Genomic DNA, 22,400 nt, shown 5'->3' on the forward strand with positions numbered 1-22,400 from the left:
ATTGGCTCGGGCTGGGTGCTAGGTTGGACTGGATGATGTTGGAAGTCTCTTCCAACCTGGTTGCTTCTACAATGATTCTATGTGAACGTGGCCTCTTCTTTAGGTTGGTGTTTTTTTTTCCCCCTGCAAAGGATTATACATTTTATAGACTCCAACATTTGGTTAATGGTTACTAAATCTGGCATTTACAGAGACATTAGGCAAGATGGTATTTATTTGCAGTTTTATCTCCCTCCTAAGGAAACGTGGAATCCATAGAGCCGTACAATGAAGATGATTAGAATTGCTAGAAATGAAGGCCTCCTGGGAAAAAAAAATACCAATAGCGTAGTTTAACTACATGAACCATAATTGCATTATTAGCTTTGCTGTGCATTGCCACAGGAAAGCTAATGACATGATTCTGAAGAAGCTTTATGGATTATGGAAAAGTATATAAACTCTTGTGCTCCCATTGACATCTGGCTTGAGATCCCTGCCATTATGGGAAGGAAAACTGCCTCCTTTTTCACACACATGGTGAATGTATCTTCTTCATGGACCTGAAATGAGCCAGCAGTGTGCCCAGGTGGCCAAGAGAGCCAGTGGCATCCTGGCCTGCATCAGGAGTGGTGTGGTCAGCAGGAGCAGGGAGGTCATTCTGCCCCTGTACTCTGCACTGGTTAGACCACACCTTGAGTGCTGTGTTCAGTTCTGGGCCCCCCAGTTTAGGAGGGACATTGAGATGCTTGAGCGTGTCCAGAGAAGGGCGACGAGGCTGGGGAGAGGCCTTGAGCACAGCCCTACGAGGAGAGGCTGAGGGAGCTGGGACTGGTTAGCCTGGAGAAGAGGAGGCTCAGGGGAGACCTCATTGCTGTCTACAACTACCTGAGGGGTGGTTGTGGCCAGGAGGAGGTTGCTCTCTTCTCTCAGGCGGCCAGCACCAGAACAAGAGGACACAGCCTCAAGCTATGCCAGGGGAAATTTAGGCTGGAGGTGAGGAGAAAGTTCTTCCCTGAGAGAGTCATTGGACACTGGAATGGGCTGCCCGGGGAGGTGGTGGAGTCGCCGTCCCTGGGGCAGTTCAAGGCAGGACTGGACGTGGCACTTGGTGCCATGGTCTGGCCTTGAGCTCTGTGGTAAAGGGTTGGACTTGATGATCTGTGAGGTCTCTTCCAACCCTGACGATACTGTGATACTGTGAAATATTAAGTGGACCAGAAGCTGGAACAACTGATAACATTTGTCTAACCTTAGCTGTGGTAGATGTAGCAGTGAATTGTGTTTTCAGTCCCAGCCCAGCAAATAAATGGCTGTTGCAGGAGGAGTGAGGAAGAAGAGGTGCTCCCCACTCCAGATGTGCACTTGCTGTATCAGAGATGTAGCAAGAGGATTACTATCTGTCAAGGACTAGGGCTGGGCCAACCACTAAATGAGTGACGGGTGTTGTCTATTAAGCCTTCTCCTTTCCCAAAGGGAAGACAAAGGGAATAAGGAAGATAATGTTATGGTCTGGAAAAATAAAACTAGAACTGTTTAAATTAAATTAAACTAGACACAAATAGATACAAACCATTAACAGGCTCCTGATCATAGTTAGTCACCATCACCACCGATGCTGTGGCAGAAGTCCCAGACTGAACTCAGTGATAGACTGGAACCCAGTGCAGGAGCAGGATTTCAGAACTGGATTCAGGAACTCATGGCTTGGGATAAAAGGCAGAACAGAGTCCTCCTTGGATACCTGCCATTGAAAAAGAAGAATAAAGAGCGTTTGACCCTAGGGACCCCTTAGCTTTATGCCTAATATGATGTATGTAGAAGGGAATCCCTCATTGGGCAGTTTAGCCTGCCTTCCTCTCCCTAAAGGTGTGGCCTATTACAATGCACCCTCAATGGGGTGCACAAGATTGTGCAGTGACCTTGACCTGCACACCAATCCTTGGTGCTAACTAGAAACACTGAGCATTATCACTTCCCGAAGCAGGCACTGTGAGAATATGCCCTCAATTTCAGAAAGTTCAGTTACTTAGAGACTGAGCTGAAGAGTAAAATCAACCAACAGAATCATTCCTGTTCTAACTCAAACTAGGACACGATCATAAACTGTCAGTGAAATGAAATATCTGGGTTTTTTCACAGTTCTAAGTGCACTTGCTGCTAAATCAATCTGCCTACACTTTACTAACAGGATTCCATCTCAAAAGGAGAAGGCCAAAATCATTTTCATTACATTATAACACCAGGCAGTCGTTATTCTCAGTGAGTCACCCCCTTCTTTCTCTCTGTGTTTTCCCCCTCCACTCAGTCCCCAGGTTGCAAAGTCATAAATATCTGAGAACTGATCCTTTTCAGAAGCTGCTGAAATAGAAGAAATGTGTGCTCAAGATTATTAACACCAAATGATCCAAGACATAATCCCAAAATCCTGAGCTTGGGAGACATCTCCTCTATCTCATATCACATAGCCACCTTACTTGAATAATGAACTTGCAGACATCTACTCTTTGGTGACCTGCAACAACCAATATATGTATTTTGTTTCTTACTTTATATGTGCACTCATAAGAACCTGTGGGTCTGCTCCCATTGCTGCCAGTTCACCACCACACAAGGGTCATCAGCCTCTTTTCACTGGAAAGGTTTTAAATGAGAACAGGAAGAGAACTAACTCTAAGATGTACTCCATCCAGAGCTCAAAAGTGTGCTTAATGAATTTCATCCATTTTAGGTCTTGGATCACTTCATTGCAGTGCACCAAGCAACACTGGGCAGGTTTGCTCCCTCTCCCAGGTGCAAATCATGCTTCTGCAACCATTGCCAGCGTAAGACCATAAAGGCACTGAGAACACAAGAGTGAAGGATCATCCTTACATTTGATGTCACTAAGCAGAGTAAAAGACTGACTAGAAGAAGAATTAACCAGAAAATGCACTGTTGTTGTTAACACATTACTTTCTGTATAACTTAGAGTCATAGAATGGTTTAGGTTGGAAGGGACCTCAAGGATCATCCAGTTCCAACCCCCTGCCATAGGCAGGGACACCTCCCACTAGAACAGGTAGCTCAAGGCCTCATCCAACCTGGCCTTGAACATCTTCAGGCAGGAAGCAGCCACAGCCTCCCTGGGCAACCTGTGCCAGTGTCTCACCACCCTCACTGCAAAGAGCCCTTTCCTAACATCTACTTGGAATCTCCTCTCTTTCAGTTCAAACCCATTCCTCTTTGTCCAAGACCTTGTCAATAGTCCCTTCCCAGCCTTCCTGTAGGTCCCCTTCAGATACTGGAAGGCCACTCTAAGGTCTCCTTGAAGACTTCTCTTCTCCAGGCTGCAGAGCCCCAGCTCTTGTAGCCTGTCCTCATAGCAGAGCTGCTGCAGACCTCTGGCCATTTTCATGGCCCTCCTCTGGACTGGCTCCAACACTTCCATGTCCTTCTTGTGCTGGGGGCTCCAGAACTGCACACAGGACTCCAGGTGGGCTCTAAGGAGAGCAAAGGGGGCAGAATCCTCTCCCTTGCCGTGCTGGCCACACAGCTCTTGATCCTTAAATTTGATGTCACTAAGCAGAATAGAAGACTGAGTAGAAAAAAGAATGTAGCAGAAACGTCCTGTTGTTATTGACACATTACCTTCTGTGCAGCTTACCCCCGAGCCGGCTCTGCAAACCTAGCAACGTGTCACAGCTACTGCTGCTTGAAAGGGTTAGCTTACTGAAGGGAGTGCTAACTTGCTGAGTGAAATCTGCCAACAAGGGAATTCCTAAGCAGACATGCACTTGTGATAGAGCTATGATTCGGTGGATCAGAGTCCCATTTGCAGAGGTTACTGGGGAACAATGTTTCACGAATGTGTACAGCTTTTTTTTCCAACCGAGTCCTGAGGAAAGGTGCATCTCTGCAGGCTTATAGTTTCTACTGTCAAATTCTTCTGGGTTTACTTATGTGCGGTAAGATGTTGCCATCAAGTGGCCAGTTACTCAATTACAGAGCACCTCTCCCCTGCGGGCCAGGCTGTTTGCCTTGCCTTAGCAGACAACTTCCTGCATTTAAATGCCTGGCATGTAAATGTATTCACTCAGCTGCTACTTGTTATGCATTTACATTCCTCAAAACCGCTTTTGAGCCCAACTGCTTTGTATCTCAAAAGAGAAGAGAGGAGATTTAGAATCATAGAATCAACCAGGTTGGAAGAGACCTCCAAGATCATCCAGTCCCACCTAGCACCCAGCCCTAACCAATCAACCAGACCATGGCACTAAGTGCCTCATCCAGTCTTTTCTTGAAGACCCCCAGGGATGGTGCCTCCACCACCTCCCTGGGCAGCCCATTCCAATGGGAAATCACTCTCTCTGTGAAGATCTGAATTAGCAGCATTTGACTTCTTCATTAAGAAAATCCAGCCAGATAGTTTTCTCTGTAGCTTAACATGTAATTGTAACTGTCCTAAGCTGAAGTACGTGGGGAAGGATTCCTCCTAACTCTGTTGTAAATACTCCCTTGCAAGCCATAGGGGGCATCATGCTACCATGGTTTGTTCTTCTAATTTATTAACTTAGAATAAGCCTCTGCTATTGTGATATCCCTCAAGCTTTCAGCCACCAGCTCAAGGAGTGTAGAAAGCTATGTTCTATGTATTCTGCTGCTTCAAAAGTGCTTTCAGGGCATTCGAAGCACGACACAGGCACCCTTTCTTATTGCCTGCCATTTAATTTAGATCCATTTCCATGCTCTGAAATGTACAGATTAATCTGTAAAACGTCAAAAAATCCATTGGTGAGTGAAGATACAAAGAAGCCAAGGGATTAACCTTGTTTAGGGAAGAGACAACAAAGAGATGAGAAAGGTAATGCAACTTCAGAGTCCCGGGCTCTGCACAGTGTGAGAGTATTCCTTTGCTGTTGACTTGAAAAGAAGTGCAACTGCAGGGGTGATGGGAGAGGGCAGGATGGCTCTGGTCCAGCTATAGTCCACCTGTGCCTTTGCAGGGCACAAGGGAGAACCTGCAATCTGCAGTATTCAGCCAAATTGCTTTGCCTTTGTCACCAAGTCTCTACTGTCCCTTGCAACGTCGCATGTAAACACCCACCACAGCTAGCAAAAGCCCCAGGAACTGTCAGCAGATTTGCACCCTGGGTGCCACCCGAGAGCCTTCGAGCCTAATCACACATTTGCTCCTGTAACTGCAGTGACTTAAAACATCACTATCCTTGTTCACCTCTTGTGTGGCTGCAGAACTGCCAACAGGAGCACAGGCCTGTAAAATGGAGTTTTTCATAACTGCTCTGAGTCCGCTCCAGTTTAGCGGCACAGCTCACACAGCTGGGTGCCAGGTGGCTGCAGAGGAAAGGTTAACCTGCTAATCATTACAGCTGCTTCCAAAGTGCAGCTTAATAATCTTTGCATGCTTTCTGCAGAAGGAAGGTTGGAGAATCTTGTAAACAGCAGAAATAAAGGTAATGTCAAAACTGGCTCTCAATTTTTGTCGGCAGGAATTATCTTTAAGGCAGAAAGAAGGAAGCCTTTCAAATGTAAAATTCAGTGTGACTTAACCAAGTTTAGGTATAAAAGCAGGTACTGGTGATCAACCATCTTGTGGAAAGCTAAACTTATTTTAAACTATAGTCTAACAGGAAAAGGCTAATTTGAAGACTGGAGCCTCATCTTAGGTAACTGACTTTCCATAGCTAAAGAAACACAGAACCAAAGGGGTAGATGCTGTAGATTGCTTTAACATGAAATACAGAATCATAGAATCAGCCAGGTTGGAAGAGACCTCCAAGCTCATCCAGTCCAACCTAGCACCCAGCCCTATCCAGTCAACTAGACTATAGCACTAAGTGCCTCAGCCAGGCGTTTCTTGAACAACTCCAGTGACAGCAACTCCACCACTTCCCTGGGCAGCCCATTCCAATGCCAATCACTCTCTCTGGCAACAACTTCCTCCTAACCTCCAGCCTAGACCTCCCCCAGCACAGCCTGTGCCTACCCTGGTCATACAGAGACCACTTCAAAATGAATGCTACCTCCTGAGGATGAGATTTGGTACCACAGATGGCATCAAGACATCACCACAGTTTCTTGTTCAAACAAGGACTTGCAGAAACAAAGTACTGAAGAAATAGACAAAATCAGAAGCATTAGATTGTAAAATAGCAACTGAGGCTTGGGTTCTGGAAGGGGAAAAAGCCAAAATATCAGACATTTTCATTAAGAACCTTTAGGAAAATTCAAGCTTTTTGTATTCATAATCTAGCTGCTAATTACAGAGTGGCATCCTGAGGAGAGCAAAAGAAGAATATAACAAGGCAGGCAGAAATCTTTTGTAGTGAAATATGATTTCCTGAAAACTACAATGGAAAAAGATAACCATTTCCTGCTAAAATGGTTGCCCCCAAATGAGAACCATGCTCTATTTTCATTATGAAAAAGTTGGGTTTGCTTCTTAACATCCTGTTTCTCTCTTACTTCTTTTAATGCAACAACCTCTCAGACGCAGAAAGGATTCACTGACACTTTTTGGTCTGCCTCTCACATCACACTCAATCACCAAATGCTTGCAAGAAGATTTTGCTGAATAAGGCCAGATGCATCTTTCTAACAGCCAACACTGCTAAATAAAAGTAAGGTGTGACAGCTTACTAACACTAATCCCAATGGGTTTTGCTACCACATAAGACAAACCCTATACAGGACTGAAAAAGCAGGAGAAGAGAACCTCTGGAATAGGGAGAGTGCCGGTTCTAGGAGCATCGGGAAAGTGCTGGATTGGGTTTTTGGTTGCACAGAGACAGAAGTGACTGAACAAGGAGAGAGTTCAGTGCTCTTGACACCTACAAAAACATTATCAAGAGAAAGAAAGGGAGATGGGGCCATCTAATTGTATAATATTAGAAGAATAGTTGCATAATTACAGAGCTACAGTGACAGCTGCTTACAATGTCCGCTATCACACGCTGCAGGTGGTAATTTATCCAGAGGTTTCTCATTCATCTGAATGGAAAACTGCAGGGGGTGGCCTCTTGGCATCCCACATAACGGCAGACACTTTAAGCAACTACCATGCACTAGGTCCCCATTTTCATTTTGGGAAAGCTATAGCTGACTCCATATCCAAAGTGCCAGGTTAAGGGCTGGATTAATTATTGTTAGGAGATGTCACAGGAGAAAGAGGAGATGAGCAGAGAACTCAAGTTCCTGGGAGTTTATTACAGACCTGACTTCTGGAAATTTCCCCTGAGATGTATTTCTCTTGTGGGTTCATTTTGCATGAGATAGTAAAGGAGAGCTGTGTCATTTAAAATGCAGGACTCTAAAATGCCAGCAAACGTGAAGACAATTGTTGGTAGTTGGAAATAATAATATATGTCTATAAAAGCCTTCTTTGTTATTTTATTTATACCTCAATTATGTCACTTCTAAAAACACAGTTTGGAAAGAAGGGCATATCTCAGTGCGTATCCTTTCACCTCCTTCATGCAGATGAGTATACAAAATTCACCTCAGGGTCAGAAATCAAATGGTTATTATAGCTTCAGAAGGAACATCACACACGCAGTGCTCTGTGGTGTCTCACAATGCAGTCTCTTCATCTCTTCAGTTACCATCCACTCTTTATTAATAAGCAGTGAGCTCAAAACAGAGCAAAGCTTCAGCCCTGTGTGCTCAAAACAGAGCAAAGCTTCAGCCCTGTGCTGCTTTTGAGCAGGGTGCACTCATGCTCACAGGTTGCTCTTAGTAGTACCCACATACCACTTACTTAGCAGTGATATGTGCATTATTTTTGTTTTTCTGAGTATATGTTTTCATGTTTTTTGTAGAGCACTTTAATCACTTGTTGAGCAGTGCTATTGCAGAACTACTTTGGCCACAACAACCCCATGCAGAGATACAGGCTGGGGTCGGAGTGGCTGAAGAGCAGCCAGACAGAGAGGGATCTGGGGGTGCTGATTCATACCTGCCTGAACATGAGCCAGCAGTGTGCCCAGGTGGCCAAGAGAGCCAGTGGCATCCTGGCCTGCATCAGGAATGTGGTCAGCAGGAGCAGGGAGGTCATTCTGCCCCTGTACTCTGCACTGGTTAGACCACACCTTGAGTGCTGTGTTCAGTTCTGGGCCCCCCAGTTTAGGAGGGACATTGAGATGCTTGAGCGTGTCCAGAGAAGGGCAGCGAGGCTGGGGAGAGGCCTTGAGCACAGCCCTACGAGGAGAGGCTGAGGGAGCTGGGATTGGTTAGCCTGGAGAAGAGGAGGCTCAGGGGAGACCTCATTGCTGTCTACAACTACCTGAGGGGTGGTTGTGGCCAGGAGGAGGTTGCTCTCTTCTCTCAGGTGGCCAGCACCAGAACAAGAGGACACAGCCTCAGGCTGCACCAGGGGAAATTTAGGCTGGAGGTGAGGAGAAAGTTCTTCACTGAGAGAGTCATTGGACACTGGAATGGGCTGCCCGGGGAGGTGGTGGAGTCGCCGTCCCTGGGGCAGTTCAAGGCAGGATTGGACGTGGCACTTGGTGCCATGGTCTGGCCTTGAGCTCTGTGGTAAAGGGTTGGGCTTGATGATCTGTGAGGTCTCTTCCAACCTTGGTGATACTGTGATACTGTGACTCTCCATGCTTGGTGAGCTGCCAGAGCTTCCAGCAATAACAAAAGCCAGTCCTCAGTGCTGTTTGGGAAGAGCTGGTAGGCTCACTTTGTCAATTCTGAAGCTGGGTGGCATTTCTGAGGTGTGTTTCATGTTCTCACATTGCTAACTTGCAACACAGGAAAGCACAAAACTATCATTTTAATTGGAGTAATCATAGGTATCATTCTTGGCACTGTATAATACATTAAGTTAATGAACTTTGGGAGATACACTTGAACACCTCATCGCGATCAGCCCAGTTCATTATAAACTGTATGCCTCATTTACATGGGTTCCTAGTTTATTTTACTGGGGATAGGGAATATGCATTCTCTGCAATCAGCTCAACTTTTTTTCTTCCATGTACAAATTATTACTTCTGCAAGACAGTCTGAAGTGGTTGAGGAAACAAAACAAACATCAAAAGAACGTGTATGTAGTCTAAACTGGTGCTGTGTTGAAGACCAGACTGCTAATAGAATCATAGAATCAACCAGGAGGGAAGAGACCTCCAAGATCAGCCAGGCCAACCTAGCACCCAGCCCTAGACAATCAAATAGACCATGGCACTAAGTGCCTCAGCCAGGCTTTGCTTGAACACCTCCAGGGACGGTGACTCCACCACCTCCCTGGGCAGCCCATTCCAATGCCAATCACTCTCTCCGCCAACAACTTCCTCCTAACATCCAGCCTAGACCTCCCCTGGCACAACTTGAGACTGTGTCCCCTTGTTCTGTTGCTGATTGCCTGGCAGAAGAGACCAACCCCCACCTGGCTCCAGCCTCCCTTCTTGTAGACAGCAAAATAGTAATAGTAAGGATTTGAAAAGGTGTACTGTTTGTTTGTGTTCTTGTACTTACATTTCTGTCATGGGCAGAGCAAGGCAGTTTTCCTACCATCCACTGAGCTCTGGAACTTTGGTCTCTGTCACACCACAGGCAGGAGGGTTCCCATCTTGCAGTTTCTGGTTCTTGTTTCCCTGTCCTCCTTCTCCTTAAAGCTCAATTTGATTTGAAAGGAAAATAATCACAGCTGGTTTAGAGATAAACTTCATTTGGAGGAAAAAGGAACATCTCAAAAAGAAGAAAAAACCTACAGAAAAGTCAATTTTCCATTTCCCCTCAGCTTTGTCTGAACAATCCTTTCCTACAGTTGATGAAGGAGCTCTCCCATCTGTACTGCCTTATTTCATTTGCTGTGCCATCTATACAAGTTGTCATTTCTGAACCAGAATATACTTGTGCTAGGGACCTCTTTAGAGCTCTGCAAGACCATTTCAGAGACAAAAGCACTTTTTTTTCCATCTGCTGCTTTTCCTAGGAGTTGTCAACCAGGCCACCTACAAACTATTCTGCTCTATCATGTCTCACATTTCTGTACTTCACACATTTGTCTTGTTCTGTGATGGCAGAAAGTAGCAGAGGTTTGGCAGCTTTCATAATTTCTTTAAGTGCTTATTAAATGTAGTCATGTAGGAAATACAACTGTGTTGTAGCTCACAGCTCCAAGAAATGCTTTTTAGCAGAACAGCTCAAAGTAAGCTTAGAATGGTTTAGGTTGGATGGAACCTCAAGGATCATCCAGTTCCAACCCCCTGCCATAGGCAGGGACACCTCCCATTAGAACACATTGCTGAAGACATCATCCAACCCGGCCTTGAAGACCTCCAGGGAGGGAGCAGCCACAACCTCCCTGGGCAACCTGTGCCAGTGTCTCACCACCCTCACTGCAAAGAATCCTTTCCTAACACCTACTTTGAATCTCCCCTCTGCCAGTTTAAACCCATTACCTCTTGTCCTGTCATTACAAAACCTTTTCAATAGTCCCTCCCCAGCCTTCTTGTACACCTCCTTCAGATACTGGAAGGCCACTAGAAGGTCTCCTCAAAGCCTTCTCTTCTCCAGGCTGAAGAGCCCTGACTCTTGTAGCCTGTCCTCATAGCAGAGCTGCTGCAGCCCTCTGAGTATTTTCATGGCCGTCCTCTGGACTTGCTCCAACACTTCCATGTCCTTCTTGTGTTGGTGGCTCCAGAACTGTGGGGTCTGACAAGAGCAGAGCATAAGGGCAGAATCCCCTCCTTTGCCCTGCTGGCCACATTTCTCTTGCTGCAACCCAGGACACAATACATGCACAAAGTATGAAAACCTCAGATAATTTCAGTGTTTCTTTCATCAGAAAGCCTGACTTAATTCTGTGCCATCACAGAATTAGCAAGCAACTGTATCCAGCATGCCCATGCGCTACTCCTTGATAAATCTTGGGCTGCCCAGGGAGGTGGTGGAGGCACCGTCCCTGGGGGTCTTCAAGAAAAGCCTGGATGAGGCACTTAGTGCCATGGTCTGGTTGATTGGTTAGGGCTGGGTGCTAGGTTGGACTGGATGATCTTGGAGGTCTCTTCCAACCTGGTTGATTCTATGATCTGCCTGTGAGGACAGGTGAGTGAAATACAGGTCACAATGACAACGTGCATTTGCTAACTCAGGTGTTAACCAAAGTTAACAATTGTGAGTCAGCCAATGAAGGATTTTGCTCTCAAACCCAAGGATATTTTTTCTAGTTTTGAGTACTATGCCATAAATATTAAATAATGTATTTAACTCTTTTTTTTTTGCTAAAAGCACAAACAAACAAGGAAAGTAAAGGGATCTGCTGGGGTTTGAACAGGATTGAGCAGAATTGAGCGGAACTGAATAGTCTGACAAAATAAGGAGAGTAGGCAGGGTAGGACTTAGGTCATTCTGATAAGGAGGCACAGCTGCAGAGAAGTGGCCTTGGGAGGCCAGCAGAGAAGCTGAGAAAGTTGTGAGCTGTGTGAGGAGGGCAGGCTGTCAGCCCTGGGAACAAGAAAATGTTGTGGCGAGCTGCACAAAAGGGGATTAAGGGGGGCAGTTGTTTAGGTCTGCCTCTATGTGTGTGGACAGCCCTTACTCTGCTTTGTAAGCCTATCAGAAGTACACACCCCTGTACTGAATCCATGATATAAGCACCACATTTAGCTTCAATAAACAGATTGACCACCTACGTACCATACTGGTATGAGTCTGCAGCTTTCCCGCTCCTGCACAGCCTAAGTGAGGGCAACTCAACAGGGTCTTATTTGCACATGCCCTTGTTATAGCTCTTTCTCCTCAGTAGACATTAATAGATGAAAGTTTGGACAACTGGAATTAAATGCATCAAAAGTCCCATTACAGTATGGAGAACCTCCCCTTGTTCTAAGGATGAACAAACTGAAACACCTCAAAACATCATATGACCTCAAGTTCTTATCACAACTCCCAAGTTACTTGAAAGCTGAAAAATGTTCTTCATGCAATGGGAGAGAAATAGCTTCTGTGAAGGAAAGGATTGCAGCCTGGCACACCATAGTTTTGAAGGAAGCACACATCTGTGCCATGCAGAGCATGCCTTATGCCATCACCATCATGCTATAACCAGACACGATGCTAAGCAATCCTAACTAGAATAGAATCAAGGAAGAACAAACTGAAACACCTAGAAACAACAAATGACCTCAAGCTCTTATCACAACTCCCAGGTTACATGAAAGCTGAAAAATGTTCTTCATGCAATGGGAGAGAAATAGCTTCTCTGAGGGAAAGGATTGCAGCCTGGCACACCATAGTTTTGAAGGAAGCACACATTTGTGCCATGCAAAGCATGCCTTATGCCATCACCATCATGCTATAACCAGACACGATGCTAAGCAATCCTAACTAGAACAGAATCAGAGGCCCATTTTAAGCATTTTGCTCTTTAAATCTTATTTTCTCACTAATTCTTTCTGACACACTTTTTGATGTGGAATCCAAGTTAAGGTTATTTAGTGTTCTCTTTCCAAACAAGAGTTTACATACCAGAGCTGTACAGCGTTACCATAACCTAGCAAACAAGGAGGGAGCAGGGATGACAGCAGCAAGTGTTTGTTTTTACATGTATGAACCAGCATGCTCTAAAAGTACCAGCCACGAATAAATACAAGCAAAACACCAGAGACACTGCAGCAATACCAAAGCCTCAGTTGCTGCCAAGTGCTCTCTTCATCCTGAATGTGACTCAGTCTCACAGCATGGAGATTTCAGCCCATCCTGACCCGTTAAATCTTACCAGCAAGGCAACATCGACTTTTGCATTCCCAAAATGCAAACCTGCCCCCTTGCAGTTTTGCACAATAACCTGCCCACTCTTGCCCCCTTTGCAAGTTTTGCACAACAACCTGCCCACTCTTGCCCCCCTTGCAAGTTTTGCACAATAACCTGCCCACTCTTGCCCCCTTTGCAGGTTTTGCACAACAACCTGCCCACTCTTGCCCCCTTTGCAAGTTTTGCACAATAACCTGCCCACTCTTGCCCCCTTTGCAAGTTTTGCACAACAACCTGCCCACTCTTGCCCCCCTTGCAGTTTTGCACAATAACCTGCCCACTCTTGCCCCCTTTGCAAGTTTTGCACAACAACCTGCCCACTCCTGCCCCCTTTGCAAGTTTTGCACAACAACCTTTTCACTCTTGCCCCCTTTGCAAGTTTTGCACAACAACCTGCCCACTCTTGCCCCCTTTGCAGGTTTTGCACAATAACCTGCCCACTCTTGCCCCCTTTGCAAGTTTTGCACAACAACCTGCCCACTCTTGCCCCCTTTGCAAGTTTTGCACAATAACCTGCCCACTCTTGCCCCCTTTGCAAGTTTTGCACAACAACCTGCCCACTCTTGCCCCCTTTGCAAGTTTTGCACAATAACCTGCCCACTCTTGCCCCCTTTGCAAGTTTTGCACAACAACCTGCCCACTCTTGCCCCCCTTGCAAGTTTTGCACAACAACCTTTTCACTCTTGCCCCCTTTGCAAGTTTTGTACAACAACCTTTTCACTCTTGCCCCCTTTGCAAGTTTTGCACAATAACCTGCCCACTCTTGCCCCCTTTGCAAGTTTTGCACAACAACCTGCCCACTCTTGCCCCCCTTGCAGTTTTGCACAACAACCTGCCCACTCTTGCCCCCTTTGCAGGTTTTGCACAACAACCTGCCCACTCTTGCCCCCTTTGCAAGTTTTGCACAATAACCTGCCCACTCTTGCCCCCATTGCAAGTTTTGCACAACAACCTGCCCACTCTTGCCCCCTTTGCAAGTTTTGCACAACAACCTGCCCACTCTTGCCCCCTTTGCAGGTTTTGCACAACAACCTGCCCACTCTTGCCCCCTTTGCAAGTTTTGCACAACAACCTGCCCACTCTTGCCCCCTTTGCAAGTTTTGCACAACAACCTGCCCACTCTTGCCCCCTTTGCAAGTTTTGCACAACAACCTGCCCACTCTTGCCCCCTTTGCAAGTTTTGCACAACAACCTGCCCACTCTTGCCCCCTTTGCAAGTTTTGCACAACAACCTGCCCACTCTTGCCCCCTTTGCAGGTTTTGCACAACAACCTGCCCACTCTTGCCCCCTTTGCAAGTTTTGCACAACAATCAGAAGAGGAGAATGTTACTCTGTTAGAAGAGAGTGGGTGGATAAGAGTGAAAAGGGGAAGGGGGAAAAAATAGATATAAAATAGATGATGTGAATAATTAAAACCACTTTTGTATCTCCTGAAGGAAGAGAAACCACCAAGATGAAAGTGAGGGCTGCTTGTTTTACAAGTTGCCTAGCCAATCAATACCATTCCTCAGCAGCAACTGTATAAACATGTCCCCTCAGCAAAGCCTTTGTAGAGCCACCTGCAGCCTGATCCAGACTGAACCTCAGTGACATTTTAAACATTCTCACGAGAAGGTTTCTCCATTCAGTGAATACAACACACTGCATGGCTGAGCAAATGACTGGAACATATGCAGTGACAGTTTGGGATTTTCAAGCATCAGTTTGACTTGTAGGGGTTGTTTTAACCAATGCTGTGCTTTAACATTCAAAAAACCCCAACCCATATTCAATTCCATCCATGTTTCGACTGGATTTGCCAGAACTTTTGCATGCTTTGGCAGTTTGAGGCACCACAGGCTAATTCCCCAACCACTGTGAATCAGTATAGCTGCACTGAACTCAGTGGAGAAAGGCAGATTCAATCTAGCTGGGAATTTATGCTCTTGCATTTTAAAGTTTAGGGGGGGGGAAGTGGGGAGGAAGGCAGCATCTTGAGCAATTACTTATCAATGAGCTATTCAGCTATCAGGCTTATGTATTTTTTGCAGTGTTTGGGTGAATTGTCATTGTAGTAAGCAGGGGGTTATATACACAATTCTCATTAACAATAGCCTTTTTCTTGGGGTTTTGCAGCACACATGCCACCTAATCAGTCTTAACTTTCATGCTTCTACATGCACAAAGCAAAGGGGATGGGACTTGAGGAAGGTGATGTGAAATTACTATGAAAAAAAAATAAGAAAACCCCACCTGATTTCCTCACTCAGCATCACAATCCCCGAGTGATGCAAATCACAATACCAAACAATGCTTCGTGCACGATTCAAGGCATACATTACCTTATCTGGTCTGCTCTCAGTCTCCTGGCTTGCCCTGTGGGGTCCTTCCTTTAATATAAAGATAGGGTTTAATAGAAAAAGTCTGTCTTGAAAAAGTCCGTTTAAAAGTTTATCTTTATATGAATCCCAAGAACAAATATGAAGCCCAAGCACAAATCCAGGCTGGGCAGTGAGTGGCTGAAGGACAGACCTGAGGAGAGGGACCTGAGGATGCTCAACATGAGCCAGCAGTGTGCACTTGCAGCCCAGAAAGCCAACGAGAGCCTGGGCTGCATCAGAAGTGTGGCCAGCAGGGTGAGGAAGGTGATTCTCATCCTCTACTCCACGCTGAGGAGACCTCACCTGGAGTACTGCATCCAGTTCTGGAGTACTGCATCCAGCTCTGGAGCCCCCATTACAACAAGGATGTGGAGATGCTGGAGCGTGTCCAGAGAAGGGCCACGAGGATGCTCAGAGGGCTGCAGCAGCTCTGTTGTGAGGACAGACTGAAAGAGTTGGGGCTGTGAAGGCTGGAGAAGAGGAGGCTCCCAGGTGACCTTCTTGTGGCCTTCCAGGATCTGAAGGAGGCCTACAAAAGAGCTGGGGAGGGACTTTTTAAGCTATCAGGGAATGACAGGACTAGGGGCAATGGAGCAAAGCTGGAGATGGGTAGATTCAGCCTGGATGTGAGGAGGAAGTTGTTGAGCATGAGAGTGGTGAGAGCCTGGAATGGGTTGCCCAGGGAGGTGGTTGAGGCCCCATGGCTGCAGGTGTTTAAGGCCAGGCTGGATGAGGCTGTGGCCAGCCTGTTCTAGGGTAGGGTGTCCCTGTCCATGGCAGGGGGTTGGAACTAGCTGATCCTTGTGGTCCCTTCCAGCCCTGACTGATTCTATGATAAACTTCTGCCAAAAGAAAATCCATTTATTAAAGACACTTTAATTATCTGTGTCAAATTGGCAGCTGTTTTCCTGCTTCATTGACAACAGGAAAACAATAACCCACAACTGCTTAATACATGTGCATATAAGAGGAGGGAAAAAAAATCACATTGCATCACAGTTTCCTCCTCCTGTTTTTCTGTAACACTTGAATTGTGCAGCTGCATTCTCACAGTGTGTAGCAGTTGTCTAGAACCAGAGCAATTCGGTACACAGAGGAAGAACAAAACACCAGAGAAGTTGCAGGAGTAATACAAGAAGCATATTCTGTTCATCCTTTTATTTTCCTCCTCTGCACACGAATGCTGTGGATTTAACTAGTAATTCTTTCTTCCTACAAAATGTTGGCAGATACCTCCCTAAAACTTACAGCTGATTCTCAGCTTCTCTTTTATTGCTTGGTTCTCAGCTACTAAATGGCATTGACACTCGTATGTGGTTTGCCATCTACCTGGCCTTTTAAACAGGTGGCTTTAGAATACCACAGAACTATAGAATCAAGCAGGTTGGAAAAGACCTCCAAGATCATCAGTAGTGGCCCTGGGACACAGAAGGGAGAGAAACCCAAGAAGAGAACACAGGCAGATGTACAAAGCTTTCTTGTGAAAATTTGCTTTGCTTCTTTCCTCCACCTCAGTCAAGAGGCAGCATTCATTAATAATGAAAGCAAAAACCAAGCAGGACCAAACTGTGAAAGCATTAATTCAGAATTCATTTTGGCAAAGTCCAAATTTCTTCACCTACTTTGAAAGTGAAATAAGCTACAAAGTATGACTTCAAAGTTCTGTAACTGGGATCTGTTGGTACAATAGAAACTGCTGGAGTTGCACAAAACAGCCACAATATTTGATAAGGCATCTTTTGCTTGCTAAAAAAACCCCATAGTTTTAATGAAATTGAAATGTTTTGAACAAATATTGCTTGCACAGATGTGATGGTTTGGGAGTTACCATGCCCCTCCCCCACACACTCTTATGAAATCACCCAGAGTAGGCTCAGCAGGCTGGAAATTAAGGAATGGAGCTCAATATTTACAGCTTAGCACAATACACAAGCAGATAGTTACAACCTTTACAGCTCTATACAGAAATAGACAAGTTAAAAGCAATACAGAAACCCAACAGCCCTCCCAGAAATCAGAGTCCCCAGGAGGTTGCTCCCAACCACTCTTCCACCTTCTTTCCACCTCTCTACCTTATCTCAGAGTATGCCTCATGGTCAAGGTGAGCTGCAGAGATTGGCAAGGGGAGTTTTAGAAGCAAAAGGATTAAACAGAAGCAGCCCAGGGAGAAACACAGACTCTAAGAGACAGAAGCACACACACACACTGTCCTATCTATATTTGTGTTCTTGTTCTTATACACGTCAGCAAGCCTATGAGTGCAGTACCCATCACCATTGTTTCCTTTTCACAGCCTATAACCTAGTTTTTCTCATTAAAATATTCCCATTTGCCTCAAACTAGTGCAACGAAACAATAAACAGTGCATCACATAAATCTTGGCAAAAAAGGCAAAGGCTTCTAATAAATCAGTAACTGCCTTTTTTCAGTGCACTTTCCAGAACAGGAAAGCATTACTGGAAGCAGAGCCTAAGCAAATACTTCACCTTCTAGCCTCTTTCTTCCCTTACAAAAAGTACAATACAACATTATGATTATTCTCCTCAATTCAGGAGAGATGTTGAGAAGGGCAAGGGGCCTGGAACACAAACCCTATGAGGAGAGGCTGAGGGAGCTGGGGGTGTGCAGCCTGCAGAAGAGGAGGCTCAGGGGTGACCTCATTGCTGTCTACAACTACCTGAAGGGAGGTTGTAGCCAGGTGGGGTTGGTCTCTTCTCCCAGGCAACCAGCAACAGAACAAGGGGACACAGCCTCAAGTTGTGCCAGGGGAGATATAGGCTGGATGCTAGGAGGAAGTTGTTGGCAGAGAGAGTGATTGGCATTGGAATGGGCTGCCCAGGGAGGTGGTGGAGTCACCGTGCCTGGAGGTGTTCAAGCAAAGCCTGGCTGAGGCACTTAGTGCCATGGTCTAGTTGACTGGCTAGGGCTGGGTGCTAGGTTAGACTGCGTGATTGGTTGGACTGGATATCTTGTAGGTCTCTTCTAACCTGGTTGATTCTATGATTCTATATGTCTATGTGTGTACAAAATCATTTATAATATTTTAGAAGCAGCTAACTCAAATTTAATGCAACTTTTTGTAGCTCAGGCATCTTTTGGTTCATACGATCTGCTCAAAACACTCACTGGCACATAGGTAGAGCCTGGCTAATTGTGATGCAGCATAAGCACCACTGGTCTAAGGGAGCTAGGGTTGTTTATCCTGGAGAAGAGAAGGCTCAGGGCAGAGCTCATTGCTGTCTACAACTACCTGAACGGAATTTGTAGCCAGGTGGGGTTGGTCTCTTTTGCCAGGCAACCAGCAACAGAACAAGGGGACACAGTCTCAAGTTGTGCCGGGGAAAGTATAGGCTGGATGTTAGGAGGACGTTCTTGGCATTGGACTGGGCTGCCCAGGGAGGTGGTGGAGTCACCATCCCTGGAGTTGTTCAAGAGGAGACTGCATGAGGCACTCAGTGCCATGGTCAAGTTGATTGTCTAGGGCTGAGTGCTAGGTTGGACTGGATGATCTTGGAGGTCTCTTCCAACCTGGTTGATTCTATGATTCTAAGTGTTCTGCAAAAACTGTTGTTGTTTGAGCTATATAGCTGAGAATAAGCATTCAAAATCCCCTACTGAAACACACAGCAAAAAAAAAAAGGCACTAAAAGACATTTTTAAACCTGTCTGAACTCAAAGATGCTTCTGCCAAGATCATATTCCACAGCGTACACTGCAGTATGAAATCGGTTTGAAAGAGCACCTTTCTCTCTCACCTTGTCTGACAAGCTTTATATATTTTACTTTATGCAAGTGAATGGCAGCTTATTGTGTCCCAGGGGGATGAAGTATTAATGATCATTTGCTCCCTGCTGCGTGGTCTGCCATAATTTTGGCGAGAGATTGACAGCAGTAACAACCAATGGGTCTGCTAATACTCACCTGACAGTAGCCACAGTCCCTTTTACCAAGGTCCTTTGCCAAATCCTTAGGTAATTTTCATTCTAAAAACGCAATTGTATATAGCATCTGTGGATTGCCAGATAGGAGCAGACCAAACAAACTGTCTGTTTCTTTTGTGTAGCAGTCAGACTTGTGTCTCAGCAGGTGTTTTCTGGAAGAGGAAAAAAAAAGACTTCCAATCTGAAAGCCCATTTTGGCCAGCAAGAATCAATCTCTGAAACATTGAGCAATTTGTTATATCAATATCTTAACATAGTGAATTCCTTGCAGCATGTAAGAATTAAATCTACCTCTGACAAGTAAATAGAAGGCAGAATTTTTGTTTTTAATGATAGTTGAAAATCCGATGTCAAAAAATCCCACAGATCTGCACAATGTGGTGTCATTCATTTCTCTCTTCTTTACAATACTGCCTGCTTCATTTTTCCTTGAGGGGAAAAAAACCCAACCCAGATAAAACCCAGTTGTTACCAACTCTGGCACCCAAATAACCTTACATTTTCCATCATGCAGACCCACGGTAGAGGCATTCTGAGCTATTAAAATAAAACAAAGAAAGCTTCAAGAAAATGATTTCTGAGCATTTGCTGAGCACAAGGTACAGATGATTATGGAGAAGATTAGCAGATGCTGGTCTTGAGTCAGTTGCCACTCCCTGCCCCCACCCAAAAAGAGCTGTTTCTTAGCAAGCAACTGCATTTTATTTGCATTCACATGGAAACAATAGAGTCCCAATATCTCTGGAATTAGTCTGAGAGGAAAATCCTGACATAAATGATCCCAGTGGGGGGAACAAAAAAAAAAAAAAAGCTATGATACTGAGGAGAGGGAAATTAAAAAAGAAAATACCCATGACAGGTGCACATCAGCTTGAGACAAGCCCTGCCTCCTAGGTGACAGCTGAGTTGTGACAAGGTGTGACACGCCTGATGGACCCTACCTGAAGAAAACAGCTTTAGCTGTTAACCTTCTCATGGCACACTTCTGAGACCCAGCAACAGTTAACATCACTCAGGTGTTGCAGCTAGAACATTTCAATGTGAATTAAACAGATAAATTGCATGAAAGGCATTTGTATAAATAGAGTAAGAAAGGCAAAGATACTTGTTTGCTGCCTGCTGCTCTTTATATGCAAATCTTAGTCTATTACACAGCAACACACTTGCCTTCCATAGCCACATAAATGTTTTACTGGTTTATGAGATGTTTGCAATAAATGTGATTGATGGTGATTTTTTTTCCCCCCATAATTGTCTATTAGAAATACACTATTTTGGTGAGAAATCCTTAAGGAATATCTCATTTTCAAAACTGAAGAGAGTAAGAGGTACCAGGTACCAGGAACTGGGTGGTGCAGCTAACAAATGTCAAAATGCAGGTTCAAGTCTGCTGCTTAATTGTACTCATACGTTTCTTTAAGCTTGTTAGCGCCCTTTCCAGGTTTACTGAGTTTTGCATTTCAATCAGATACAAGGATGTATAAAAATACTGCTACTGTACCTTAGGGCAAGTAAATAGCTTTAAGCTACACACACAAATAGTCACGAGGGTGAATAGCTATAATTATATTGGAGTGCATCCAAGAAATCAGCTATTCTGTTTATACTTCTCGCCTCTTTGAATTTATGTGCACTTCAAGCAAGCATACTGTAAACTGATTTCGATGATAAAAACGTTGACCTTAGTCTTACAGCTTATTGACTATTTTTTATACAGTTGCTGTTGTGCTGGGAAAGATATAACATGCCTGGATAAAAACTGTATAGCAGGAAAACCTCTTGGAATATCGGCGTCTTGGATATCGCTAAGAGCCGCTTTAAAATGCAAGAACATTAAAGACACCTTTGGTCTACAGTTCTAAAGCCAAATTCTGTTCTAGGCAATTCTGAGATATATGAACAGAGGATAAAAGGCAAGTCTATTGTTTTAATACACATAGTCATTTTGAAATGCTAGGTATTGATAGGATTCTTCCAGCACAAGCCACATCAGAGGGTAGAGACAGCTGTATAATGCTCTAAAGGTCATACATGGATTTGCACTCATTAGTGGCCCTTGTAATTTATTTGTCAGAGGTTTAGCTCCATTGTTTACATCAGACCTCTCCACATATGTTTTTAGAAGTGGCAGGAAAGCAGGACTACAGCTGTTGGCATGAAGAATATGAATTACCTTCCAGGGGGATACACAAATATACCCCTCTTATCTATAGCCTGCTCACATAAAATCAAAGCAGAATGCATAGGCAATCACACGGTTTTGTGTTGCTGCCAAACTCCCTTCAGAAACTGCTCCCAGTCAAGGTTTTGCTTTGGCTTTTGCTGGGACTTAGTGCTTCATTTTTTCCCAACATTAAGACATAAACAGTGAGAATTCTTCCTGCAGCACTCCGAGTCCTAGCAAAATGGCTAGGAACGTGTTACTGCTGACAAATGCATCATCCACTTATTAGTGATGTCCACAAAATATCAAGAAACATCAAGAATGTCAATTGGCAAACATAATATTCAATGAGCATGCAAATAATCACATTGGATAGAAAAATCTTCTGCAACATTAACTAACAAGACCCATTCAGTGCCATTTATCAAACTTTTCAAATACATATATGGGTCAATTAAATAAGGTAAATTATAGCAAGTAAAAATAGCAATTGTAAGGTAGCAAATGAATGGAACCAAAGCCAGGACTTTCACATATGTGAATTATTAGTCACAGATTTCCATAACAAGACATTTTTTTCCCCCTTCTAGGTTAATTCAATTAAGAGGAAATTTGTCCAATTTTTTCTTTGCCAAATAAATTAGATTTAACATATTAACTTGGGAAGACATCAGAGGAAATTTACTGGGTTCATTAGGCTTAGGAAATTAAGTTACAGAAAATTGTGCTTCCTCCTAATAGATTTAAGCACTAATATTTAGCAGTCTGCCAAAGATACACATTTCTCATACAAAAAAAAAAAAAATAGATATCTTATGACCTAAAAAAGCCACAATTAATTCACAGCATCTGCAGTCATGGTTTTGTAATGGAAAGACTGCTCAGACTGGTGGAAACTTCTAAACCATCTACAGAAATCAACAGCATGGCAGATAAGTTAATGGGCAAGTGGTTGATTTTTGTGGATGCAATTATCTGTGGTAATAATGGTAAGTGGGAGCATTCTGAACCACCAAAACACTTGGGTCAGGTGCTGAAGAGCACAGCAGCCATACACTCAAGGCTGAGTGAGTGGGTACGTCTGCTGTCTCTCCGTTGTGCTGGTCCTCAGCACAAACTGTTCTGAGCTTTTGAATCACCTACATCTGAGATAGCTGGAATAAAGTGTGGACTGAACTTGTAAATATTGGTTTGGT

Source organism: Pogoniulus pusillus, chromosome 13, assembly GCF_015220805.1.
Source record: "Pogoniulus pusillus isolate bPogPus1 chromosome 13, bPogPus1.pri, whole genome shotgun sequence".
Taxonomy (NCBI): Eukaryota; Metazoa; Chordata; class Aves; order Piciformes; family Lybiidae; genus Pogoniulus; species Pogoniulus pusillus.